The 25,150-nt window shown below is 44.8% G+C and overlaps 1 long non-coding RNA gene across 1 annotated transcript in view; it reads right to left on the bottom strand.

Moving 5' to 3' along the window:
• Nucleotides 1-5,543: 5,543 nt before the first annotated feature.
• LOC106889669 overlaps nt 5,544-25,150 on the bottom strand; it is a 32,461-nt gene continuing 12,854 nt past the window's right edge. The window contains exon 3 of the long non-coding RNA XR_001412375.1: nt 5,544-11,574. This is a non-coding gene — a long non-coding RNA (uncharacterized LOC106889669). The remainder of the gene's footprint in view (nt 11,575-25,150) is intronic.

Raw genomic sequence — 25,150 nt, 5'->3', positions numbered from 1 at the left:
AAAGCTTTGACAATACTTGCTCCAGTGCTTAGATGCCCCCAAATGAATGAAATTTAACCAGCAACTCCATGAGGTCAGAGAACACGGAGGATTGTTTTAACCTTACACTTGAAAAGGCAGGGCATTCAGGATTGCTCTTGGGTCTTAGGACAGCAGAGCTACGGGTACCCACCTATACCTGAAAGTGTCAGAGTTTTTGCCCAATGACTAAGCTGGAGGCCAAGCGGCAGGTTTAGAGGAACACAGAGCACCCAGATCCAGACTGCAGGTCTGGGAGTGCCCACATATCTAAAGTAGACCAGGGACAGAGCAGGCACCTCTTCCAGATCTCATATTGATTTACATCTCATTCATGCTGACCCCCTCATTCGTGCGATGGATTGAGGAGTGAAGTGTGCAGATTTGAGACAGAAAAGGAAACTATCATGGGACAGAGAGGTGCAGAGCTCAGGGCTGGTCTGTCCTTGCAGCAGACAGCAGCCTTCTTTCAAACCAGTGAGCAAACGTTGCCCAGCACTGGTTTTGTGGATTCAAGAGGCAGGAGTGCACCACGGGCTGAACTGGGGGTCAGGGAGAAAGGAGAGGAACAGCTAAGCTCAGAAGCACACTTAAACTGCTGACACACTGGGGTGAGAGGAAAAATGGTCTGTGCTCTCTCACAGGAGGGGTTTTTTTCTAGGCAGTGTATGAGAAACGGGCCATGGGACTGCCTGGCCTTTCACTGGGGAGAAGTGCTGCAGGGTTCAGAAGCAAACACCGGTTCTTTCTGTTCAGTAAAGACCCTTCCTGCATGAGTAGCTTCGTTACGGTGCTAAAGGTTACATACTTGTAACCTAAGACTTAATTTGCGAGGCCGCCATAAATTAAATCCTTCTCATCTCTCATCATTCATGGTTTCTGGGAAGATAGAAGCAGATACAAGTCACAGCTAGAAAACGAGGAGTAATTGATGGAGCAGCCAGAGGGCTTTGTTGTAGCCACGTTCATTTTGTACTTGTGAATTATGCCAACAACAGCAAATATATTTACATGCATTAGTAGCACATTCAGGAGAACCTCCTAGTGTGTGCAGTGTGTGCAGGTACTCTGATGCTGTATGTTCTGCAGTGATATGCTGTATCAACAACACGCCTCCCTGTTCCTGAATTACTGCTGAATATTCCAGGTGCTCTATAAGACTGAAGGCCTTTGCACTGTAAATCACAGGAGAGCAATAATTTTAGCCTTTCACAATGAGAAAGCTTGTGCTAGAAAACCTTTCCCTCTCAAAGGCCCCCTCTTGACTTTGGGTGGTTTGGGCTTGCAGGTCCCCCTACTTTTCTAGGCTAGAATTTACAGATAGAAACTGAAATACAGTTCTATGTCTTCCATATTTATCACAGGTGTGAATATAACAGAGGACTTAGGTAACAGGGCAGTGAGACCTTCCTTTATGTGGCTTATGGCCACAGGAAATTAAAAAGTTTAAACTGAGGAGGGACAAAATACCTTATGTGCAGAATTGTTTCGTGTTCAGTATTGCTACTCTGAGGCCGCAGGGGACCTGCTGACAGCCCGGCTGCTGTCACAAGGGTCCTGCCATTTCGGGTGTCCTTAGAGACTTACCATCTGGACACGCAAGACATGCAAATGTCAGTTCACAAGACAAAATTATCTTGCTCTCAGCACTGCAGGGGAAAACAAATGGAAAATAGGAAATTAATGTAATTAACGACTCGCAGAAATTGAAAGGAAGAAGTATCCAAATGAAGTTATTCTAGAAAATACCATGATTTTAAATCAACTTGATTGGGTCCGACTGACCAGCCTGCCTTCAGAGGTGTGTCAGTCCTACAGCCAGGGAGGCCAGCCTTTCTTCAGCATCGTAAAACTATTAAAAATGGATGATACCCTGATTTTTCCACCCCAATAATGCAGCTTGGCCAACTTCTGCTGAACGAATCTGCTAAGCAGACAGCTCTAAAGCAACGCCAGTTGCGCTGGCGCTCGAACCTTTCTGCCCAAGAACCCCCTCCCTCAGAGGTGAGGGAGAGGGACCAAAACCTGCCTGGGAAAGGCAGGAGGGCTGCGATGGATGGCGGGACAGCCCGGCACGGGAGGAAGGATGCTCTGCCCACCCCGAACCTGCCGCCCTGGGCAGCTCTGCCCCAGTCTGCATCAGCGAGCGGCAGCTGCTGGAGTCAGCTGTATCATCCAAAAGCTTTTGAGGAAAGTTGTAGCTGGAGCTCTGCAGACAACTGCTTCGTTTCTGACTCACTGACTAACTGGAAAAGGAAAAAGAAAAAAATAATCATCTGTCTGGGTCAAACGAAGGCGGAGGATTAAGCAGCAGCGCTGAGGGCCCCGAGGTACCTGGACAAGCATTTCCGCAGAGGGGATTAGCACAGCCAGGCTCATGATTTGAGTTTCCAGCTGATTTGCTTCCCTCATCCCCAGCCTCCCCCCCGGGTCAGGACACCTGCAGAAACCTCCCGGAGCACCACGGCCGAGCGCCTGATCTCCAGCTCCCGGTGGGGTTTCTACCTCTGGTTGGAGGAGCCCACCAACCTGAGGCAAGCTGCAGCTCGCCTTGACCCAAAAACGGTGGCAGGGAGGGGGACAGGCTCTTTAACTCGTTCTGCCCAGCCTCCTCTTCCCAGCCACCAGAAGGTAAATTAAGGAGGATTGTGCTGTTATTCTTCTAGATAAATACCACTGACGTCTGGGCAGCCTTGGCTGGCAGCGCTTATGGACTTCTATTCTTATATTTGTATATTTTAAGCTCAAGCCAAGCAGCTGGGACCACAGGCTAGGTACTTTCAGCGAACGCCAGGGAGCAAAATAGCCAACAAATTATCTATTAAAAGTTGCCTTAGAAGGCGGCTTCCCGTCGGGGGCGGCTGTCTCAGCGTGCTGCCCGGCTGGGCCATGCTGGGTGAGGAGGGGATGGGGACCAGCACCCCTCCCTCGGGGCAGGCTTCTGCCTCCCGAAAAAAGGAGACGGGAAAGCAGGGCCAGACCTGAGAAGTTGTGTGATTCCTGGGGTGCCCACAGCCGGAGGCCACTCACCGAGCCCCGCGGAGCTGTGCCTGGGATGAGCTCTTGGCTTCTCCTCTGCGGGCACTGCGGCTCACAAAGGGAGGGGTCTGGAGCACAAGTCTTATGAGGAGAGGCTGAGGGAGCTGGGGTTATTCAGCCTGGAGAAGAGGAGGCTGAGGGGAGACCTTCTTGCTCTCTACAACTACCTGAAAGGAGGGTGTAGAGAGGTGGGGGTTGGTCTCTTCTCTCAAGTCACAGGCGACAGGACCAGAGGAAATGGCCTCAAGTTATGCCAGGGGAGGTTCAGGCTGGATATTAGGAAAATTTTTTTCACTGAAAGGGTTATCAGCCATTGGAATGGGCTGCCCAGGGAGGTGGTTGAGGCACCATCCCTGGAGGTGTTCAAAAGACAGGTTGATGTAGTGCTGGGAGATATGGTTTGATGATGATGTTGCTTCTTGTTTGTTGTGCGGGTGTCTATTTTTGTCAGTTAGGTTGACGGCTGGACAAGATGATCTTTAAGGTCCCTTCCAACCTAGAAGATTCTGTGATAAACTCGGCGAGTGTGTCAGGGCAGCCTGGAGGCAACCAGCAGGGAAACAACCCCGGGTCTGGCTTTTTCACTCTTTCCAAACCTATGGGCAGTGACAGGTGTAAAATTACACCAACCAGGCAATAATTCAGACCCCTTTGAGTGCCAATTATGTGTCTTTTTACAACATTGGGCCTCTGCCTGAACACATCATTTAGGAGAAAAATATGTTGTAAAAGTGTATTCATTCAAAAGAATGCTGTAAAAAATGATTCTTAATATCAGTCTCACTTGTTCAATCTTCAATCTTTTTCTCTGCTCCTCGCCCATTCTGGGATAAATGAGCTCTGGATGCCCTGTGTTGCGTGCACGATCCTGTCGATTTAGCAAATAGGTCATCGAAAGTAAATATACATAAATCTTAGCCATGTATGGTCTCCAGCCAGGGAAAATGGCTTACAAAACCCAGAAAGATGACCACCCATTAAAAAAATGCTGGACAGTATTACTTTGATGGCGGGGACCCAAGCTACGCAGCGTATGGCACAGTTCACAGAAGAGGACTCTGCTAATCTAACACGGGGGCTCGTCAGGCAGCACAGCTCACCACCTGGGGCACTTGGTCAGGCTGGATTTTGCCCTGGTGCCAGTGGTTGCCACCAGAAATAAGAGTTTAGCCTGGGCTTTGTGTTTTGGCTAATAACTACTAAAATTTAGGCGGAGACGGTGGGATCCTGCCTCTAAAACATACAGGTGTGGGTACTGGCCTTTGCTAGAAGGAATGATTTGTGTGTGAATTCATTTATCCACTTCATGAGTGCAACTACTGCCTGCTCTGAAGCCTGGGGGGCTCCTGTGGCCAGCCTACCCACCCCTTTGGTGGAAGAAGGCTCAAAGAAGATAGGCAAGGGTGATGTGCTCATGAGACTCAGGGAAGCGTGTAGAAAGTGACCGCAGCTGTTGTAAAGGAAGCTGAACTTAACACAAAAGGGACTGGAGGGTGGCCTTTGTTTTAGATAAACAGCTGTACCAGTTGTGTGGGTCAACTGGTTGTGTAAATGTCCTTCCCTAAAATAATCAATAGGGAGTATTATCTCCCCGCGCCAGCCAGACTAGCAGGGGGGAAATGAAATGTATTTGTGGCTCAGCTCAGCTCAACACAGAGTCTAAAAATTAAACACCCAGCAAAACCCATCCCGAGCTGCCTTCAGCTGGTAATGGGAATCATGTTTGCAGTGTGATCCTACTGCACGTTGCAGTTGCTGTGTTGTGTTTGCATTGTGATTTCAGTATTTTGCTGTATCGCTCTGTTAAATCAGAATCCCATGCAATGTCAAGTACTTACAAACAAGTAAATTTAGTATTTTCAAATTTATTTTCAAACATCAAACCCTCCTCGTGTGGAACATCTGAAAGAACCCGGTCAGAGGATACTGGACTCTGACAACTTCATGCCTTACCCTCACCAGGAGATAGGCTTAGGAAAATATTTTCTAAGCCCTTTAGAGCACCTTACTCCTGTCATTGAAGCTGATGGCACATTCTCTGTAGAGGTTATCACACCTGGTGTCACTGCAGCTTCCAGTATTTCCCTGTAATTTCCCAAACTGCAGATGATTAAGGTAACTACTGTGAACCCACAGCTTCTTTGTAAACTTCCCAAAGCATCACACAAGCTTCTAGAAACTGTCTTGTCTTCATACTCCTAAGTTTCTACCCAGGCTCTTCTCCCCTATTTCCTTATCCCCCAGGTCGCTCGCACTCAGGTATTGGAACTCGGATGAGCAAAAAATTGTGTGTTCATTTTTTATCCATACAGCTGAAGGGGGAAGGCTGAGCCCTTGTTACTGAACAGAGGCACGCAGGATGATTCAAAGTATGCCCATGCTTTTATTTACATATTTAAAATTATATTACACCATATAATGATATCTTATAATGCAGTATTATAATAATATAATAATAATTTTGAGTATTTTTATTATTACACATGATGGCATATTTTTATCTTTAAATGTGTATGTTACTCTTTTTCAGCCAACTAATGGAAAAACTTGACTAGAACCCAGAAGCTCTAAAATAGTTGAAATGTATCAAATGTACATGGAAATGCTTTGTCTTGTGGCACAGACATACTTATAAGAAATCATGTCACACATACAGTTAATGCTGCCGATAGACATAGTTTTCCTTTGCTGACGCCGTGTTCCTCAGTCTGTGGAAGCTGTTTCTATCCTTACAAGCCCCGTTTTAATAACACTTCAAGCCATTTAAAAATCTGCACTGCAAGCACAGTCGAGGGGTGTAGAGCAGTGCAGAAATCAGGGTGAGAAGAACGCAGCCAAGTCTGGGGCTCACACAGATGTTTGTGTGCACAGCTACGCACACCGCTGTGATTAAGAGGTACCCCTTTTGGTAAAGGAGCTGCAAAGCAAGACTCAAGGGTTACACGTGCCCATGTATGGCAGAAAATGCACATTTGTTAACATAAAGAAATAATATACACCTAGCTTCAGACACATATTCCCCGGGTTGCTAACTTCAGCTGGCTGCTTTTAAACTAAGGTGTCTTGCCATAGGGTTTTTGCATGCGAATTCACGACAAAGCCTGAGGTACCCACTCCACTTTGGTCTTCTCAGTGTCCTCCCAGCCTAGGGCCACCTCTACCCTTTCTTAATTTACTCCCAGAGCCCCAGTCCACAGCAACCTCATTTCAGCCAGGGATAACGGGATGCTTCCTGAACTTTTGGGGTCATTTCTTACCATCATCACAACCCTTCCTTCCTTCACACCACAATTGCCAAAGACTGAGCGGGAAGTTTATCTGTTTAGACCAATTTATGTTTCAAACTCAGATCAACTAAAGCAACAAGGCTAAAACAGAATCAGTGGAGCAATCAAGCAGTGAAAGAGGCTGTCCTTCCCCACGGAGGAACCTGCCTGTGAGGCTCGTTTGCTCTCCCAGGCGTTGCAGAGGGAAGTGGGGAAGAGCCAGGGGGGCTCCTGGGTTTGGGACAGTTATGGTTCTTAGGACTCCAGTGGGTTCAGATGTAGCAAATTGTTGGACAGTGGGGTTGAGCATCTTTCAGAAACCCAATAAACACAGTCAGCATAATGGTCCAGTGGTTCTGAGGCAGTCGGCAATTAAGGGCCCTCTGGGGGAAAGCCTGTGGCTAACTGAATTATAAAACTTATCAAACTGGGAGCAACATCACAAAATGGATGTAGGAGAAGGAAGCAAAATGCACTTGCGCAAGGAGATTTTAATTACTAGAAGAGGGCAGCAAAAAGACTGCAATAACTTCTTGTCTTACCTGTCTGCCTTGGAAAAGCCAAATCCTGCAAATACATTGCCACAGATAAATTCTGTAGGATGCCCTGGCACCTGCTTGGATCTATTTGCAGGATACCCCATGAGATAAAGATGTGCTTTGGGTCCGTAGAGAGTATTGCATTGGAGGCAATACAAACTCTGCCTTTTATTCAAAAGGGTTTGACTTGTTAGTGAGGTTGGGCCAGCAGATGGCAAATACCAGCTTGTAATAAAGTATAATGCAGTTTGCTGCAGAAAAATATAGCATAATTTAATATGAGGGCAAGGAACCAATCACCCAGAGCAATGAGCAGCGAAGGGATTGAGAGTATTATGGAAAAAATCATTGAAACCATGAGGCCAGCACACAGCTGCAGTAATAAAGTCTGTCATAAAGTGGAAGGGACTGTAAGAGAAGAGGACTTAGTGTAGCTGGTATTAGTCAGAGCCCCATCTGCCCTAAGCCCCACACCACGTAAGGGGGCTGTTAATGGCTCAGGGGGGTACAGGGCAGCTCAGGGAGAGGGCATCTATTTTGCTACCAAGTTTACATGGAAGAGGTGGCCTACATGGAGGTTCCAGCATCCCACAGGATGCTCTCCTACAACAGAGAAGGAAGCAGGCACAGAGCTGAACCCAGGTTTGTAACTGTCAGGTCTTTAAGGCCTTACATAGACAAAATGTCTTGCATTTTTCATGTGTTTTCTGTTTATTTAGCTCTAAAAAAGGCACAAGCAGATATTTTGCTATTTGTGTGACCAGCCTGCCACTCTGGAGAATCCCCAGCGCCCTGATGCTGAGTGAGCATTGTGTGCAGGCACACCAGGTAGCCAGCATCCATGAAAGCTTTTCACTATCCTTTCCTGAAAGCTATCTGCCCCCCAAAATCCTTTCCAGAGAAAACAATCATCTTCCTCTAATTCCACAAAAGCTGGGCTAGACCTCTCCAAAGAAATAGGGGAAAATCTCTGAATTATTTAATACCATTACTCTGATTTTTTTTGGCAAAGTTCTTTCTCAAACGAGCACTGTTTTTTTGGTTTGTTAGGCAAAGATTCATTTCAGATCTGAAAGTCAAGCTGCAGTTCCCCTCCTTGCGTGTCATTCCCAGCCCCAACAGGCTGCAGACCAGGCTGTGCTGTGTCACCCCTGAGTGCCACACACCCTCGTACCCCAGCCCTCCGCACCAGGGACCGTCTTTGTCTTCCCTGGGATTGCAGAGTGATGAATGAGCTCAGAATCTGACTGAGCAGGTATTAATGAAGTTTAATACTGTCTTTGGCCAGCCACAGTGACGACCACTTGATGGCTGAAGAAATGATTGCATTCCACAAGAAACCATATAATTAAACCTACAGGAACCTCCACATCAAACACAAGCATGTGTCACTACCCCAGATGAAAGTACACCCGAGGCATAGAAGGGGGAGAGCTTTTACTGCCTCTCCTTTTACAAAGGCTTATGTGTTTGAGAAAGAGGCCAAGCAGCCAAGGGGAGCTAGCAGAGAAGATGTAAAAGAAGCCCTTGAAACAAAAACACCCCAATAGTGCAACATAAAAAGCTATACAAGAAAGAAAGGGCGTCTGACTGGGTTAGAGGTGTAAGAAAAGAGATTATCCCCTTTTGTCTGATTTTTCCTGTGATTTGTGACCGGTGCATACCCTTAGTGCATTAACAGAGGTGCATCAAAAGAAATACCCTCTTCATCACCACCTTTTCTTTTAAAGAAAATAGTCCACCATTCTTTCACTTGGCTAAAAGCTTAGGATCAAAAGGGATGAGCAGTGCTGCTGCTGCCTGAGATGCAGGAGTGCAACTTAGCCTCTGCACCATCAGCACGAGAAAGGAGCATGTGAAAAACAATCTTGCCATTGAAGTCACCAGACCAGTATTCTGATTTCACACATGGAATATATCTGCTAAGGAAGCAGATGCCAATTTTATACAGTCAATCTTTAGAGTAAAACCACACTTTAAATAATGAGGGAGTGGGGAAGTGCATCAAAGGTTGGAATGAAACTTCATGTTACCACGAATAAAGGCTGGGAGTGCTCTGGATGCCTTCAGAGCTGAATCTGTGTGATTTTCTCCTAAATAAGTTAAGTGCATGCAATGGAATTGTGTGCACGTTAATTCAATTCCCACAAATAGGGAAATGAGAGGTATCCCTAACCCTCCCGCTCTGCTGGACCCAGGCCCAGATACCCAAGCACAAGTCCTGGTTGTGTGTTGAATGGCTCAATCATCTCAGAGCTGCTCTTAGCTTCATCGGCCCCAGGGGTACTCAATGGAGTTGAATGGCTGTGTTTTCACCAGGGCTGTGCTCTGTCCCCGTGTCCCTGGGACACCCTGGAGTGTGTTCCCCATCCCTTCGGGCAGCAGAAGGGAAGCCACATAATGGCTCTGCAGCCGGGGGTGTGGGTGAGGGTCCTGTCCTGGAGGAGCACTGGGGATGGTGCCATGGGAAGGCTGGAAGCACCAGCCTGCTCCCTCAGCACCCCTTCCAGGGCAACTAGACCTAGTGGAAAATGGTATTCAATTTGTACGAGCAAAATTTGCCTCAGGAGAGGGGAGAGGTTAGGGATAGAGTGTGCCAGAAATTTTGATCAAAACCATGAGCCAACCTGGATGCAAACAATTTTAACTGGAGACACTCTCAGCTAGAAAATGCAGCCCTCGTGTATCCTGAGCTGCAGCTGCCCCAGCTTCTGAAATGGGAAGCAAGACAGCATCAGTGACCGCTTTCCCTGTGATTATGTGATGACCACAAGATAATACTTGAACTGTTATGTTTTTACATTGTGTTCTACTAGTGACTTCCCCTAAAATAATGAGTCAATAGCAGCAACATTTAAGGAAGCGTAAATTATTATTTTCTTTCAAACTGTGTTTCAAAACAACGTTTAATTACTTTTCCCAAGTAGATTTCTTCTGACTTATCCTTCCACAGGTAACTTTGAAAATACCTGTTCAGAATGTACATTTTTAAACACCCATGTTTCCTGCAAACAGGAACGCCGAGGTTTGGCGAGCTGAGCTCTGAGTGACACCCCAGGCTTTGCAGCGAGGGGACATCCCTTCATCTGCAGCCTTGCTCAAGACCTCCAGGACAGCAAAGGGAAGGCATTAGTCGTGAAAGCTCCATGGAGTCAGATCTTTCTTGTCCCTGCATAGCGCTTCTCTGTCCTGTTTCGGGAACAGCAGGATCCCCGTACAGAGCACACACGTGGGCTACCTGGCCATTGCAGTAGGTAGTGCACAAACCCAAGCTGAAAGGAAAGCCCCGAGGAATGTCCAGCCTGGGCAGAGGGTACCACCGCTCACTGGCAGTGCCAGCGAGTTACCCTAGCCCCTGGGCTGCATTTGAGTCCTTTTTACACACTTCCATTTGGACGACACAAATTTCCACTGTTGTTAGAGGTCCTCATCCAGAGCAGGATCACACCTTTGCCAATTGAAGTGAAGCCGCAGAGAGAATTCAAGTCTTGCAGGCTGGAAACAGCTTTCTTCACCAAGTTGCTAGACTAGGGCAGCTACACCTTTGCCCGCTCCTCTCAGCCCATCACCACCACCACGCTCTCCATTTCCAGCCCCAGGGGTACCGAAGAGCAGGAGGAGGGCTGGCTGTCCCTGCCTGTGGGGCAGTAAGGCTGGGGGCAGGACTGGGAAGTAGCACCACAGCGACAAAAACCTCCTCTGGGCCTTCTGACCCAATCTGTGGCTTCTCTCTCCTACATCCAGAAGCACAGAGGGGTGAAGGATCTAGTTTAGACATCTGCATGCCGGAGGGATGCCTCCCGTCCCACCTCCTGCTGTCTAAGTATATAGTGGGTCTTCTCATTAACTCTGAGAGAAATCCTTGGGTGCTGCCATTAAAGCTCATTACAGCTGCCAGAGGCAACAGAAGCTGTCTTGTGGTGAGCAGTTAGAGCAGTTCAGCTCCATTCTGCCTCCAACACATCATCATGGCCTGATCTGATATCCAACAACAATGTGCAGCCCTTAAGGGACTTTTATTTTATCAATGTACTTTGGGGTAATTAACCCAAACAATTTTAAATGAGGCTAAGAAAAATACCTCCACCCTTTATTTTAACTGCAGCTGCTAATTTGTAGCAGTTCTTGAAACAATGGATCCTTGTGTGCTATAAGAAACTTTGATCTGGCATGGGTTCTTTCCTGAGGAGGCTCCAAGAAGAAGAAAGAAGCCCAACTCATTTCAGGACAAAACAAAAAGCCATGTTCTTATAATGCTCAGCATTACATTTAGACTCATTTTGAAACATCTGCATAATCCAAGTACAGATCAAAGCCTGGATGCCTGAAAATATTCCCCCGACGATGAATGTAGGATTACAGCGACTCCATACATCACACGACAGGTGGTGGGATGCCGAAGGATCACGTTTCTGGAGCCACTCAGGATGTGTGCCAGGAGGAATTTCACACATGAAACAGATCAAGCAAAAGCGGTCTTGAGCTCCGCTTTGAGCGACGTAGAAACCTCTGGGTCCTCACCTGGCCAGGGCTGGAAAGGCCTCCAGAGCCAGGACCTCTGCCTCGGTGGTGGGCTCTCAGCTGTGCGGAGCGGGCAGGGACCTGGAGCCAGATCAAAGCTTCACGGGCTCGTCTGGGAAAAGAGCTTGAGTCAAGGAGCTCTCAGGTACAACCCCTTACGGAGCTTATCTTGGGGCGCTGTGCCGACTGATCTGCAAGTTACAACAGTTAAGGTAATTAAATTGTTTCTTGTCAGTGAATTATAGATCCCTTTAGGCTGCTGCTGTTGATGATGAGAAAGATAGTGGTTACTGTTAATGGAGCCAAGGCTGGTAACAAGCTGCCTTCTAAGGAATGTCCCACTTCGGGGGCAGATTTTCTAGGGAATGTTCAAAAAAGAAAGGTTTTCTTTCTGTAGGGCAGGTATTTCAGTGCCATCACAGTACATATAACAATACATTCATATATAAATACATTCTTGCACATGTATAAAAATAAATATTGTCTATAACTTTATATATAAAGTAGATACTTACATATATTTGCAGTTATATAAGGCTTTTCCCACTAGACTAGTTAATTGCAAAAAGTATCTCGGGTAACACTCTTTGCATTGCATTTGCCTTAGCTTTCGTAGCAGAAGGATGAAAAAATTTTCTTTAAAATCTTAACATGTTTTGGAATCTTGTTTAATTTGCTTTTTGTAGTCCACCCAAGTTGCTGGGAATGGGATTCTGTCAGCGCAGCATCTCAAGGGCACTGTCCTCATCAATCACAACCCCAGCACACTGCCCTGGAGAAGAATGTATAAGCGTTGCATTGCGTAAGCATAAACCCAGTGTAAGCAGATTTAATGGAATCATCCCCTGGCGTAAATAGATACTCCTTCATCATGTGCTGCAAACACAAATGCTTTACCTAACTCTTATCAAGGAGTTTGCAGTTTGCAGTGAAACTGTGACCATTGTGTAGAAATCTTGAAAAAATTATCTTCTCCCCGAAAACACACAAACAGAAATCTATGTCCTCCTTTATTTTGATGGGATGGCCCCGCCCTGCAGCTGACCTCTCACACTCAGCTGTCATCAGAAAACATAGTTGGGAAGTGATGCCAGTGTGTACCTGGACCAGCCTGAGAAGCATTTCTGAATGATGCTCACTAGGCGTAACTACTGCTAGGTGACAAAATGCAGGTTTAGGGACTTAAAAACCTAAAACTGGCCTTGGGACTGCACGTTACTTCAGTTAGAAAAAAGAAGCTGCTGTCATTAAAAAGAACTGAAAAAGAAGGACGTTCACAAATAAAATAACACCCTTCAATAAAGGAGGAAAGTGTGTTGGCTCCCAGCCAGCGGCGCTCACTCCGAAGCCATTTCAAGATAATGGCTCATTCATTAAGAAGTGTTGCTCAACAGCCACGGAGCAAGGGTGTTGTGCCCGAGTCAGAATCCCCTTTGTGCTGGGTCTGGGAAGAACCTGCCACCCCTCCACAGCCTGCTACCGGCTGCAGTGCCCTTAACCAAGGCAGAGCAGAGGGTAGGGTGGAATCCCACAGTATTTTGGGATGCAATACCCCTACTAGTCAGGCCTGGAAACCTGCAGCCCAAACAGCCCTGCTTTTTTAATGTAGTATAAACCGAAGTGATTTTCAGAGGGATCTGCACAGAACTCACTTTGAATGCATTTTGCACTGCCCGTGATTTCCTGCTTTGTATTTTTGGATAGAAATTTTTTATACCAGGACAATATCCAAGGGATGGGTTTATTTGTAAAACTTCATACAAATGATTAAATATTAGATAAACACAATTATCTCTCAACTAGCTTATAAACAGATGCCTCAGTTACTGCACTGCATTCCGGGCCCCAGGGACATGGATCTCATTAGGCAGCCTTACCCAGCCGGTATGGCCAACCTTATTAGGAAAGGGGATTGTCATGGGCCTGCTCGTGATTTCACTTCAGTGGAAGGGCTTTTTGACAACTTATTCTTGGGGAATAGTTGCCAAACCCCTCCAGTTTTAAGATGTGCTTGAAAGAGAAGAAGAACAAGAGAGAGAAAAAAAGAATGAGAGAGAGAAAGAAAAAGAGGGAGGGAGAAAAGGAAGGAAGGAAGGAAGGAAGGAAGGAAGGAAGGAAGGGAGGGAGGGAGGGAGGGAGGGAGGAAAGAGAATTATTAAGTATTCACCTTTCATTTCCATATGTACTTGATAAACAACAAATTTGACCGCACAAACATAATTGGAACAGATTTAGGGAAACAGAGCCCTACCTAATATCGGTCACACTGGGCCCTTTTCTGATCCTACCACAATTAGCAAGTGGCAATACTCTGCCTGGCTTAGCAGAAATGGAGTGTAACCCTCATAGAGGGAAGCACGGACTTTGGGGGGTTTCAGAATCTAGAAAGCCCATCTCTGCCTGTAAATTAGTTCAACAAAGTACGAACCATTTCTGTTCTTTTGAAATCTTTCTCCTGCTTTTGCACCCAAAGGCCACAGCCAGGCCTGAAGCTCCTTTTTTGAGAAAAGCTGCACAAACAATGATAAGAACAGGCCTAATTTTGTGCCAAAATGATCTGCGGCAACAAACTGGGGCATGGTTACAGCCATATTTATTGGCATTCCAGCACCATGACTCACGTGGGATTAGCTCTCAAAGCAGAACAATGTGAGCTGAAGAAGTTTACACTTGAGGGATAAACAGACAAAGGAGATGGATTGAGGATCCAACCTGCAAGAGATCAAATTTAGGAGAGAATTGGTGCAGTAAATCTTTGATAGTTACTGGGCTTTTCCCCCTTTTTTTTTTCCCCCCTTCTTTCCCCAGCATCGAGGGTGAGGTTTTTGGTCAGTGATGCTAACCTTTAAGACTTACATGGGGAACAGCAGTTTACCCTGACTTTCTGCAAGCTAGGTGATTGCACTTCTTTTTTTAATTTGCCACTAAGTCAAAGTGTGACTATTCAGTGACCAAAATGAGTCAAAGGATTAGGCCATTAATTAAGGTTTACCCTAGAGGATTTTATTGGGGTTTTAATGAGTGGGCCACTACCAGATTCCCCAAATCCTCCAAAAATCTAGCTCGTATGAATTCTGAGCATGGGACTGCTTGTCATAGAATCATAGAATGGTTTGGGTTAGAAGAGACTCTAAAGATCATCGAGCTCCACACCCCCTGCCATGGGCAGGGACACCTGCCAGTAAACCAGGTTGCTCAAAGCCCCATCCAGCCTGGCCTTGAACACCTCCAGGGATCCCTGAAAGCCCCATCCAGCCTGGCCTTGAACACCTCCAGGGATCCCTGAACACCTCCACAACTTCTCTGGGCAACCTCTTCCAGTGTCTCACCACCCTCACAGTAAAGAATTTCTTCATAATATCTAATCTAAATTTCCCCTCTTTCAGTTTAAAACCATTACCCCTCGTCCTATAGTTACGCTCCCTGATAAAGAGTCCCTCCCCATCCCTCCCGTAGGCCCCCTTTAGGTACTGAAAGGCTGCTATAAGGTATCCCCGGAGCCCTCTCCAGGCTGAACAACCCCATATAGGGGTCATATAGGGGTAGCTGATTAAGCTCCAGGTTTTCATGTAAGAAAGCTTCTGGCCCGCCTATTTTATCGTTAGGGTCCATTTAAAGTCTGGGGAGCAGTTGTTGCCTTTTGAGAATCCTACAATAACTTCCCACGTTTCCTTGAGTCTGCATTCCCAGATGTTGTATCCTCCATGTCCATTCACCACCTACCAACTGGAAGCTACTGGCAAGTTTATATAAAGGTAGGCACTGTTTTACATGCACCTTGCTTCATTTCTTCAGGATCTGGCTCATTTCAGTTAAATAGTGCTAGAAACTAGTGGCTCGTTGTGCTGCTAATGGGGCAGAGCCCCAGTGAGCTGCTGCTGCAAGTGGAGAACCATCCAGTGTCCTGTGAAACACACAGCTGGATGACAGTGATGCCCAAAACGTGATGGAGAAAGAGCAGATGTCAGTGGCAGAAGGAGCAGTAAGGCCAGAAATGGGGATCAGATGGCTCCTGAGGCCATTGCCTGAGGTTCTGTCTGGGTAGGATGGATAAAAAACCAGCTCAGAGAAGAGCCAGAGCTGGAACTGCAGCAGGGTGAGTGATGGCCTCTCTGTTTTGTTGTTACAGGGTGAAGTGCTGCATTAATATAGTTGTTGTGGAACAGCAGTGCCTGAAATGGGATCATTTTGCTTCAATTAATAGTGGGAGGCATTTCGCTTCTTGGAGGTCCCTTTCTCTCCTTCCCCTGCACCATCTCTGATCATGATCCAGACTGGATTCCAAGTGGGAGGAAGAAAGGAAACACACAATTATTGATTTGCTTTGCCAAAGTTTGAATAGATTCCTCCTAAAACAAATGAAAGCTTGTTTAACTGGCCTGGAAAACATGAATGTGTATGACATTATGTACTGCCCTCTTTGTAACTCTATCACACTGGGAGATGGTTATAGCATTAGACAGAACAACATTATCCCAAGCAGCCTGAATTATGAATCCCAAAGGCTGTATTACACTAAAAAATCTGTGGTAATGGCAAGAGTTGGTCTCTTTGCCTTACCTAGGCAGGGGACATCAGCCTCCTAACTCAGCATCTCATTAGTTTTTGAGTGGCTGACTTTCTGCCTCTCCCCAGTTCCCAGCTGGTGGCTGAGGCTTCAAAATATTCAATGCAGGAGAAACTGAAGGCAGTTGATCAGAATCTGAAGTAGAACAAAATTCCTGTCACCTTGCTTGTAATTTGCCAGTCCTTTCCACTCCCTGTCTGGCTGGTGAATTAGGAGGTGTTGAAAAATCTCCTCCTCACAAAGAAATGATCTAGCAGTTGAGATCTGCCACCAGTATACCAGGTGCTGCACTTCCAGACATGCACTTCCATCCCAAATGAATTTAAATTCACTTTTAGAACCAGTTCTTGATCTGACTGTCCTAAATATCCTGGTGTTCCCCCAAAATTTCTTAATCTTTTGCAAAGGCACTGAACCTTAAACGCCTATAATATTGTGCCTGTGGGCTAACAGCAGCATTTGTACAGGGTAATGGGCAGGGGCAGAAAGGTGGTTACAAAGAGTCTTTGCCATCTTTGCTAATCCTTTTAGCTCAGTTCTCATCCTAGCTTGGCTATGTTTGCCTCTGCACTAGCTTGTGAGAGCCAAATAGTTTGCCAACTGTGTCTCCAAGTGTAGTCCATGAAATAACTTATATACAGTTCACTTACAGTGAGGTTACAGTGAACTTACACAGGACAGATGGGGTGTTGCCACAGTGGCAAAGCATAGAAAATGCCTCGAAGAGCTGAGAAGTAATATGGCTTTACTGCAGACAAGCCATGCTCCCCAGAGCATGTGAACAGGCAAGGGTGTACCAGTTATGCTCTTGCTACTGACCAGTAGGTATTTCTGATCTTATGGTGTCCTCAGACATGATCCTCTAAAGGCTACAGTAGCATCAAAAGGTTGGACATTATTGTTGTGAAATTTGTAAAAATGACTGAGAACATGAGAAGGGGCATTTTTTTTTCTTCTTCTGTCTTCAGGAATGTATTGGCTGAAAGAGATAATTAGGAAGAGCATACAAGTATGGCTGATGTTTTAAGGCAGATGCAAGCTGTGAAGGAGCAAACAAACTCTAATGGTTACTGTGAAAATGCTTAAAACCAAATTTAACCTGAGTGTTTCTCTTTTATCAAATGCATAGAGAGACCTCAGTCAGTCCACAAGCAGTGGAAGCAACTAGCTGAAGAGAGCTAACCCATCCAGAAGACTTCCCCCCAGGATCTGCCAGTGTCATCAGCCAAGGGCTTTTCTGTAGAAGGACTCTGTTTTGGAGGTAGACTGTAACTACCTGAAATGCTCTCATGATTAAGTTTTTAGATGCTTTTTACACTTCTCATTTCCTCCTGGGACCAGGACCAAAAAGTTCAAAATATCACAAGAAAAGCTGTTTTTTCAGGGTTTTTAGCCACTGCCAGAAATCAGAGAGCTGGAAATTCTTATGTGAGAGAATGTTTTACGGGTTCCTCATCTGCTGAAATATGGGGTATATGTAAATGCTAAATAAACATTAGCTTTCAGTACTTGTCTGAACCTTGACTCTAAAAACTATGAATGCTACCCAAACCTTTTTCTGACTATTAATTTGCTTTTGAGGGGGGACCATGTAGAGAATAGACGCATGGCCCCAAAAATGGATGCAACTGACACTACTTTCAAGCCTCATACTCTTTTACAACACTCTTTGATGAACGTTTCATTATGTGGTGCTTTGGTTCATCTGGGTAGGTTAGAAACCAAGGGAGTTTGAAACATTCCTTCCTGTTCTGGTTCTAATAACTTGTACTTTGGAATAACAAATAATTCAGTGTGGTGATTAGGTAATCTATGGAATCAGTGTATTATTGCATCCTTGTTAGAACCATGACTGTGGGGAAACAAACCTTCATGGGCCAGGCCATCAGCCAGCTACCTGGCTTTAGGAAGAAGCTTGCCTTTGGCAGGCTAACCTTAGACTATATACTTACAAGGTTACTTGCGTATTTTTCTGAAACATCTGGTATTAACCACTGTCAAAGAAGAAACTAAATATGATGAATCATTGATCAAATGTGGAAAATACAACGTGATTAAGGTGCAAATGTTTCCCATGCTAGCTTAGTTTTGTGACAATGTTTTTAATATTAAAAAACTCTCAAATGTTCTACAAAGCTCCTTCCCAATTGTCTTTTCCAAAGAGAGACAGACAAGGCCAGCAAGATCCTCCTTTCGCTCCTGTCTCCCATTCTCAATCTACCATTTTCCCCAGGTCAATACTAGCTATGACAGCAGGATGAGGACAAGGATCCAATCTTCCTAAGAACACATCTAGAAATGAAAATCTCCAGCTTTCCTTTCTGTGACTTGATTTGCCACGTCACCTTGTGAAACCATTCTCAGCTGAGTTAGGCTGCTAAGAGTGTGGGGATGGCATTTCCATTCAAGTTTTTAAGACCAGTTTACAGACTCCCTGTGAATGTGTTTTCATATTCGAAAAATAAGTTAACCTAACAGGAATTTGGTGGGGATTGAGTAACAGGACCTGGTTATTTACAGAACAAATATGGGTAGGAGGTAAAACAGAGAGATGAAACCTCTTTCCCAGGCTCACGTACTGTGGCAATGGCAGAGAGATGGGAATAAGCCAGGTCTCCTGAATTCAAGGTTAGTCCACAGCCCTATTTCCAGATTTCCAGAAAGTGCCTGAGAGTTAATGAATCTGCGAGCTGTTTGTGCATTCCCATCATCTTAGCACTCTGTCTTGATACTTACTGCTGTGTTAAAACAGCTTGACAGCTTGACAGCCCCAGTCTTGAAGCTGGAAAATGAGTGAAGCCAGTGACTATGAGCATTAGACAAATGTTAAAATGCTCCCCTATCATTACACAGAAAGGGAGCTGCCACTCACTGCTCAGGCAGTTCTGCCATACACGTGGACACAAATGACCAGTGCCAGAGTACAAATGTAAATGCCACCTAATATATCTTAGTCTGCAAGGTGCAGGCTTGAGATAGCTGCCTAGCAGAGCAATAGATGCACCACTCCTGACAAAATATGCACATGTATGGACAAAAGAATTTATTTGCCTAAAAACTGATGCCAGACTGTCTAATTGCCTTGGAGGCAAGGCTCTTAAAATCAGCAGAAATTCCAGTTGTACCTGGATGCGTAGTGAAAATACGAAGTAATCACAAGACTCCTATTTGGGGTTAAAAGCTCTCTGAAGGAGCTGAGGGTGTAATGTGGACTTGGTGAGGTACTCTGCCTGGAGGGTGAAGGCCAGGACAGAGAAAAACTCAGACTGCAGGTGGGTCAAGGAGGACATGGTGTTAGGAAGTTCTTGGTGGATGGTTTTCAACCAGCTGTACCAGGAGGATGCTCTAGGGCACTTCTCAGCTCTGTGTGCAGCTCGCTATGGAAAACCTTGTGCTAGAAGGTTTTCCTACAGGGAATCCGCTGTACTGTTTCAGGAAAGAAAATATAAACTGTTATTCTGTCCTTGGCAAAAATGAGAAAATCTATTATCAGGGCTGAGTAAGCTTCTGCCTTGGTTATAGTCTACAGGCTTGCTTTTTGTTATGGTTCAACTCCAGCCAAAGCACACCTGAGACTCTCAATTACTGTAATTAATATTATAGCAATGCCCCAAGCAGAAATTAGGTCCCCACTGAATAGTGTGCTGCCCAAATGCAGGCAAAGATGGAGTTCCTGGACTTAATAACTTGCAAGTTGAAAGGACAAACAATGGTCAAGTTTGTGGGATATAATAGCAGAGACAAATCGAGGGAGGGGGTGATGATAGATGCATGGCTTGTTAGCTCCATTTCTTTCTGACTCATTTGCTTTACTTATATTACATAAACCTGGATTCAGGGGATGTCATGGGGAAAATATTGCTGAAATAGGAGACGAGAGGGACTATTGGAATAGGAGGAAAGGTTGGGACAATTCTAGCCTGTTGGTGAACTCAGGGCCCTCACTGAGATGTGGGGAGAGAGAAAACAGAGGAGCAAAAGATGAGCAAGGGGAAAAGCCGAGCTCACTCGTCCAACAGCAACAGAGGAGGAAACTGACTGCTTCCTAAGAGATCCCTAAGAGATCTTTAGTTAAAACGATGCTGGGTACCAGCCTTTCCAGTTTCCTTCTTTGCACAGTTGCTAGAAGGGATCTGTGCTGGCTCTTCTCCTGGCCTAGGAAAAGAACCAGCCAGGGAACTGTGCAGCTTGCCTCCTCTGAGCAGCCTCTGCAGAGCCGTGAACAAGATTAGCCTTGAAAGTGCTATAGTAGCTGGTGCAGACTCTCGGGGAAGACTCTCACAGAAAATCAAGCAGTCTCATTACCTTTGGGCAAAGAAGCCAAGCCTTTCTCTAACTCAAAAGCCAAGCCAGCCTGAATAAGCTTTTCAAAGCTTTTCAATAGCAAAAAACACCAGAACCAGATGGTCGAAGTCTTCTACCTACCTAGTTCATTAACTACCCATCTCAAGATTTGCTGTCAGCTTTCCCAGGCCTCAGAGCTCCTGCTGTCTCAAAGCCACAAGTACTGTTGGCTCTCATCTTCCCATGACCAACTCATCACTCTGCTGCCTAATGTTTTAAACATACCAGGAAAAGCATACATGGCGCTACATTGCAACTGTTGTTTGTGTGCAGGATCACTGCCTGGGTAAGATGTATCTATCCTTCTCCAGGGACAACAATGCACTGCAAACCATCTTCAGCGAAAGTATCCTTTTCATCTGATTCCTTTTCTCACCCTCCTCTCATTTCAAGGTATCCTTTCATGCTGAACAGGTGGCAAGCATCCTTCGCTACTTTGCTCACTACATCGCTTTTGTGCAATGAAGTTCATTTACATGAGTCCATATGCTTTCCTTCACTATGTGGTTATGAGTTATTTCTAGTGTCTTCCCAGAGCACGGCTCAGCTGAGTGTCTGATGCTCCAACTCAACATTTTAGTTTTGAAACTGTTTAGCAGTGTCCCTTTATAACTGTGAGATTTATTTGGTGGCTGTCACCATGATAAATAGTGCTTTACAAGACTTAGTGTGAATACAAACCACATGAATAGCTTCCTAGTTTTATCAGGGTTTTATTGACAAATGGTTTCCAGAGCTTGTTTCTTACCCTTGTCTCATAGCAAACAATGGTGCCTCATTAAGACAAAGTTTACCCTACATTAAGGTTTGTCTGTAGCTACAAATCTAAAATTGGCAGATAAAGAATAAAAATGAGCTAATTTGCCAGTGTTTCTGTATTTAAACTTTCCTCCCCTTTGAAGTAAATCCACAGGTATTTAATAACACTGGCTTCCAGAGAACACAAGTATTTTCCCAGATACTTATCCTTTGGAAACCTCTGCAGTAACTACTTTTTAAAACAAAACAGGCGAAGTGGCAAGGCTAACGGGAGAAACAAAGAAAGAAAGACCAAAAATGTTACCAGCTTGACAGCAAGGAACTAACAGAACCATGCAGGAAAAGCCTTGAGGCTCTTTTTCCGAATAAACTACATGGCTGGAGCCATAGTTACTTTGTCTTTTTCTGGGGCGTGGGTCATGTAAATCTGAAATGTTTGGGACACAGTGGACATCGTGCACATATGCACTTCCATAGCATAACACACATGTGGTAGGGCAGACAGTAACCATAACTGTGCTTGCCACACACTCACCAGAGCAGGAGAGACACCCTGCCTTGGCACAGAGCACACAGCAAGAATTTCTGGCCACTGGCAGCCCAGCCAGCTACATATATTTGCCTACACATTCGGTTCTAAAATATAATAACAACTGATGTTATTATAATTTCTATAACATATTATATTATTTTATAGTAGTATTTATCTTAATCATTTATATTATATATTGGGTTTGCTTTCTGGGCGTAAATCCAGAAATCCTGGAAATGTAGTCAGATTAATCCACTACTAAGCCAGCTTGATTTAGAGGTTGTTGACTTCCTTCTTGTGCCTGTTGCCCCAGTAGTCACACCTGGTCTAAATGGATGGGAAAGGACTCTTTCCCACTCGTCCCTAAATGGGCAGGAGACCTGTGACACGACTAATCAACCCCGCTTCCTTCAATAAACGAGTAAAATCCTGCTACGCCTGGAAAACAACCCCATACCTGGCAGAGGTTCTCTTCTCCCCTGCAGCTGGTGTTGCAGTTGGTGGTGTCACTGATTACGAGGATGAGATAAAAATATATCAGCTACAGGAAGCGTATTGGCACCGGGTCAGCCTCAGAGAGTGGCTGAAGCTTTTGGGGTCGGGGAAGTTGCTCAGCCCTCCCTCTCAGAAGCACAACAGCCACCGGCAGGCAATGAGACTGCCAGTCCCGTTGTCCCTCAAAAATGAACACCCATGCCTGGGTAACATTCTCCCCACTGCGGGGAGGGGGTGAAGCGTTTGGAGAAGTAAACCAGCAGGAGCTCAGCGCTGGCTGCAGGCTTGTGCAGTCCTACCCAGGCTCAGCTGACTCCCTCCCCGCTGGCAGCCCACGCCGGCGGCCAAGCACACAAATTGGCCACTGACCCCTTTGCAGAAGGTCTGGTGGGAACAGCAGGCACTCACCCAGCTCTCGGGATGGTGCATGCATCCCTCCTCCCACCAGTTTATAACTCACCAAGTTTTGGGTTGACACCAACACCGGGGCTTCCCCGTGCAGGAGCAAGGGATGGATAAAGCCGGGAGCCCGGTTTCTGCTATGGTATTTAAAATAGTTCCCCAGGACATGGAAGTAGGGCTGGGCTCAGAGGATGCTCTCTGGTTTGAATATGCAGTGAAGGATTCTTCCGAGAGAGAAATCTGCCAGTCTACCTCGGTGTCCTTCTACCGAAATCAAAGAGGAATTGGTATTTCAGTTCCAGTCCTGCCGTCTATACCCTGTATTAACTCCTAATGTGTTCTGGCAAGCAGAGGTTTGGTGCCCTAATTTTGATCACAGTGTAGTTGCTCCTCCTTGGCACAGCTCCAGAAACCCACGTGTAATCTTTAACCCCAGGTACACACTCATTATTATTTTTGGATTTTAAACAGTTTTAGATAAAAAATACATTCTCCATCCACCTTTAAGAAGGAGTTAGGAACTTGTTTGTGCTATCTGCCTGGGCTGGTATTTGGATGGAATATGAGTCTTACGTCTCTTGAAACAATGTCTGCTTTTGATACGGTTGCTAAATCTGGTTCTTTTCCTTGTTAAGTTTGGCTGCCTTGCTGGAGTAATCCACTCTTCCACAGACCAGATGACTAGAAAAGCTGGTTACATTTTTCAAGCAGTTCTCTTTTGGGATGATCAGGTTACGCAAATGCATTGTCAATTACGCAAATAAAAATGTATTTTAACTTCAAGGGCTTATGATTCTTTTTAAGGTAGCAATTCTAAGAAATTGCAGAAAATGTGAAAATTATAACATATATTAGTAGAGGCCCACTAAGATGGTTAAGAGGCTGGAGCACATGACTTACAAGGAGAGGCTGAGGCAATTGATTTTGTTCAGCCTGGAGAAGAGAAGGCCAAAAGTGGGGATCTAATTGCTGTCTTAATCACCTATCAGGGAGAAGGTGGAGGCACATTCTTCTTAGACATCAGCAGCCAAAGAGGCAACTGAAACGAACTGCAAGAAGGAAGATCTGACTGGGAAAAATATTTCAGGATAAGTTGTCCAAAGAGCTTGCAGAAACGTCATTCTTGCAGATACTCAAAAACTCAACTGGACAAGACCTTGAGCAACCTGATCTAATATTGAAGTTAGTCCTGTTTTAAGCAGGGGATTAGACCAGATGAATTCCAGAAGCTCTTTCTAACCTGAACTGTGGCTTGATTCTGTGGAAAATATTGTAACTAGCTGCCAAATCAGGAAAAAGGTGACAGGTATACCAAACTTCCACGAGGAAAAAGAAACCAAATTAGTTTTCATTATGTCAGGAAGTAGTTCTGCCAATATAGTAACACAGCCTACAAATTTTAGATTTATTGTGAAGTTATTTTATCTTCACTAGTTGTGTCTGGGAAGCTGTATGTGACAGCCTATGCCTGAGGCTCCTGAGATCCAGCATCTTTGCTAATTTATCATCACCAAACATCAGAATAATTTCTCAGCTCTTTATCACACTGGTTACAGATGATGTTCTTGAAGGACATGTTTTTGTTTGTCTTTCATTCTGGAATGTGTAGATCTTTATTTAATCAATCACAGAAGCCGCAAGGTGTTTCTATTCAGACTTCCAGTGATATGTCTGCTGAAGTGAACACTTTGCTTGCATACACCCAGAAATGGTGACTGCCTCCATGAAAGAAATGTGGAAAATAATAGACACATTCTTCTTGACTAACAGAGTAAAGGGTAACTCTGCAACACACCCTGCAGCTATGATAAAAGAGATATAGTGGGGGATGAAATAATAGAACTCAACACGGAGAATTAAATACTGTATGATCATTTCTCTCTCTCTGGGGCACGCTTCAGTAGTAGGGTTGGACCAAATATGCAGAATAATTCAGGTTTGGACTGACAATCACAAATTTAAGAGTTCAATATATGAAGTAATTTCAAACCTACTCCAAAAAAAGGATAGGTTTGGGAGGGGTGGAAAGGTTTTGGGGGAAAATAGTTATCTGTAGCCAAATCTGAGACAAGCATTTTGTCTAATTCCATAGTTATAGTCAACTCAGAGAGAAAGGCATGTCTGGATGTTAATTCACTTTATTCACAGATATGTTTTTAAGACTGTGATGGTTACAGCAGGTCAAACTATTGCCACCAAAAGGTTTTTGTTTAACAATGTTGAAACTTAAATATTTACTTTGGACATAAGGATTTTTTTTTTCCCTAAAAAAAGGGAGTTATTTCTTTAAACAGGAAAGTGTTTTGATAATAATTACAAAATTAAACAGTCAGCACTATTTCAGGGCAAAAAAAGAACCTCAAAGAATTATTTTGCAGGTTTTTCTTTTTCTCTACAGCATTGAAAAACTTCCATTCCATAGGTCCAGTACCACACATATTGTAGTAGGGTCAACTCAGCAAAGAAAAAAAAAAAACCTTCTTAATGTTAATAAGCTGAAGAATGTGATTTGTTAATTAGTAGTATTATTATTCTGTTGCCTTATTTAGCATTTCCTCCAAATGCCTGTGGTTACAAATATTTCATACATTTTAGGAAAGTGATTATCCTCTTGAAACAGAATATGCTACAGTTTGGTATTTTTATTCCCTGATTTATGATTCTATTT

The sequence above is a fragment of the Calidris pugnax genome, unplaced genomic scaffold (assembly GCF_001431845.1).
Source record: "Calidris pugnax isolate Ruff unplaced genomic scaffold, ASM143184v1 scaffold54, whole genome shotgun sequence".
NCBI lineage: Eukaryota > Metazoa > Chordata > Aves > Charadriiformes > Scolopacidae > Calidris > Calidris pugnax.
Note: the sequence above shows the minus strand (reverse complement) of the source record. Positions and strands in the feature narration are given on the sequence as shown.